Source organism: Macrotis lagotis, chromosome X, assembly GCF_037893015.1.
Source record: "Macrotis lagotis isolate mMagLag1 chromosome X, bilby.v1.9.chrom.fasta, whole genome shotgun sequence".
Classification (NCBI taxonomy): Eukaryota; Metazoa; Chordata; class Mammalia; order Peramelemorphia; family Peramelidae; genus Macrotis; species Macrotis lagotis.
In genome coordinates, this window is record NC_133666.1 from 127745449 (window position 1) to 127748874 (window position 3426).

General features: G+C 44.5%; 1 pseudogene; it reads right to left on the reverse strand.

Annotated features, from left to right (window-relative positions):
• Positions 1 to 864: 864 nt before the first annotated feature.
• On the reverse strand, positions 865 to 2653 carry LOC141498488 (DNA-binding protein RFX5 pseudogene; annotated as a pseudogene).
• Between the last annotated feature and the right edge of the window lie 773 nt (positions 2654 to 3426).

Genomic DNA, 3426 nt, shown 5'->3' on the forward strand with positions numbered 1-3426 from the left:
GAGTTCAAATGTGACCTCAGGCACTTAATAATTACCTAGCTATGTGACCTTAGACAAGTCACTTAATTCCACTGCTTTGCAAAAACTAAAAAAAAAAGATTCATAAGGTATTTTACAAACTTTATTTCACCTGAACCTTACAATGACACTGTGGAGTAGATAATATCATTACTCCCAATTTACAGTTGAGGAAACTGAGGCAGATGGAGATTAAGTGACTTGTCCAGGATAACATAATTAGAAAGTGTCTGAGGCTAGATTTGAACTCAGGTCTTCCTTACTCTTTTATAAAAAAAACTTTTATTTAAGGCAGTGGGGTTAAGTGACTTGCCCAAGGTCACACAGCTAGGCAATTAATATGTGTCTGAGGTCAGATTTGAACTCAGATCCTCTTGAGCAGTTCATGCTCTATCTACTAGACCACCTAGCTGCCCTGTCTGCCTTATTCTTTATCCATTGTTCTATCCATTATGCCACCTAAATGACATCAATGATTCAATTAGATGAGAATTGTCAACTTTTAAAGAATTATAATAAGGACTCTAAAACCACACTCAATCAACTAGTCAACATTTATTAAACATGTATATGTACTAATCACTGTGTTAAGCTCCCAGGAAACAAAAGGTGGCAGAAAATAATTCTTGCCCTCAATGAGCTCACAATTTAATGGAGGAGACAACCAACAAACAATTACATATAAACAAAGAAAAAATGATTAATAGAGGAAAGTTACCAGAATTAAGAGAGATTGGCACTGAACCAAACAAAAATTGATTCTTGTATGATTAGGGTCACATCCAGATTATTAGGATTATCTTGAGCATCAATTTTCTTTTTTCTTTTTCTTTTTTTTTTTTAGGGGGCATGGCAGGTTTATTGGTAAGTAGCATTGAAGCCAAGGGCACTACGCTGGGAAAGGCAATGGGAGGGGCAAGACACGGTCAGATTGAAGAACACAGAAGTCCATAAGGGGAAGGACTATGACAAGTCTTCCTTGGGAAGGGTATGGCCAAATAAGCAGGATCAGAGAGAAAGGATCCTTCTTAGATGGACAGATTGGGTGCATGTAGGCATATTCAGACTATTAAGGGGGTGCTGCTTTGGGATCTTTATGTCCAAAGACTAGGGAGCCTTGGGACACATTTCCTTTTGAATCTTTATGACCTTTCCCTGGGGGTTCTGTGGCCTCTTTGCCCATGGCCTGGGGATTTCCCCCCAGCTCTTGTTGCCCCTAATGACACTCACTTTAGGAGTGACAAGAGTTTTGTCCCCTATTTCTTTGGCATGTTGGGCACTAGGTCTACTATCTTTCTGGCCAAGAGAAGGCACTTTTCTCTCCTTTTCCCCTGACCCTCTAGTCAGCTCATTCTCTCCTCCACAGCCCCCAGACTCCTGTGGGACCCTGGGGGAATGGGCAGAATCAGTAGCAGGCAGTGGCTTGTCAGGGGAGGAGCTCTGTTCCTGCTCACCATTTGATTTCTTTCGAGGATGCCCTCTTTTACGCTTGGCATCAATCCCTACTTCTTCTGTATCCTGGCTTAATACTTTGGCTACTAGCTCTTGTCCTTTGGGGTCATTCATAGGCACTTCAGCTGTTCTTTTTACTCCCTTGCCCCGTGGTCCCAAGTCCACCCCTGGGCCTATCACTATGTTTTTCTCAAGGCCCTGGGGCTGGATGGGACCTTCTGGGGGGGCTCACCCAGATATAGGCACAGCAGATACAGTGGGCAAAATTATGTTGATGATAGGCAGAGTTCCCTGGGCTACCCCAGCCTCACTGGGCAAAGGCAGTGTAGTGACTTTTAAGGTACCTGAGGGAAGTTTGGGGGCTAGGACTGGTGGGGAGACTCGGAGAGGCCAAGGAAATTGTGGATGGGGTACTCGTGGAAGGAGCACAGGCAGTTGGGCAACCAGAGCATTCACTTGGGGGCTGCTGGCTGCTGGAGCGGATGTTTCTGCAGTTTTCTTTCACTCCCCTCTAACTAGGGGGGGGGCAGACCCTGTTTGGGGCTCCATTTCATTGGAGGGCTGGGGCTGACCTTTCGAGGCTCTTCCATCTGGGTCCTCCACACCATTCTTGGTAGCAGATGAGGGATCCCTTGGGAGCCGTTCAGGTTCATCAGCAAGCACCATGGCCATGAGCAGGTGGGCATGAGCAGATCGAGCAGAGATGAGATGTTGCTGCAGCAGGAATCGGGCCACCTTGACGATAGAGCTGAAGGAGCGTTTCAGTATACGCTCTGCCCAGTCACAGGTCAGGGCACATGCTGCTTCCACTAATTCATAACAAGGACCTGGACCCACTTCTGGGCCCAACTCTGGACTCTCTGAACCCTTGAGGTCAAGTCCAGGCAAAAGTGGCATAGATACCAGGGTCTTTCTTCGGATACCACTGTAGCAGTATCTGTAAGCATCATAAACATCCTGTTTGGGCAAACAGGTGGCCATGTGCTCTTCCAGGTGATCTCGGATCCATTTGCAGGCATACATATACTCCTCGTGGCTGAGGGCACTTGGCTCTAGGTTGCTTTTGTCTCTACTACTGGGGCCCGAGGGGAGCTGAAGGTAAAGATACAGCTTGTCGTTGTCTGAGAACCTCTGCACGTCTTGCAGGATGCCCTCCACTTTGCTCTGTAACGCCTTGCTCGGAGCCCCTCAGCTCTGGGTCGACTTCACGTCGAGCATCAATTTTCAACCAAAAAAATTAATATATGTGTATATGTTATTTGAACTTTTTTGTTGTTTTAACTCCCTGCTAATGTAGGTTTATTGTGCCCTGATATATTTGGGATATTCACTGAAGTTTGGCTTTGTTTTCATGTATTATGGGATCACTGGGACTTATAGGATCTTTAAAGAGAGAAGATTACTATGAAGAATCTTGACCCAAGATAATTAGGAGCACAGTCAGAACTGAAATATTAAGTCCTGTAGCATGTAGTGAGCATGTGATCTGGCATTGGAAGGCACCTGAGTTCAAATAACATTTTTGATATTTACTAACTATGTAATATGAGCAAAAGTCTTTTTTAAGCTTTTTGACTGCAAGGTGTACCACTGTAATTTTGTTACTAGAGGAGGCTGAGACTGGTGGATTGTTTAATTTTTGGAGTTCTGAGTGAAATCTAATTGTACATTCACCATGCAACACCAATATGGCATACTGGGGGTACAAGTTGACTGCCACAGGTGAACTGACCCAGGTTGAAAACTAAGTGGGCCAAAACTAACAAGATGAAAAAGTGGAATTTGTCTGTGACTTAGAGACAGCAGCTAGGGGTCACAGTGAATAGAGTTCTGGGTCCCCAGTCAAGAGGATTCATCCATTGTTCTATCCATCATGCCACCCAAATGGCATCAATGATTCAATTAGATGAGAATTGTCAACTTTTAAGGAATTATAATAAGGACTCTAAAAGCACA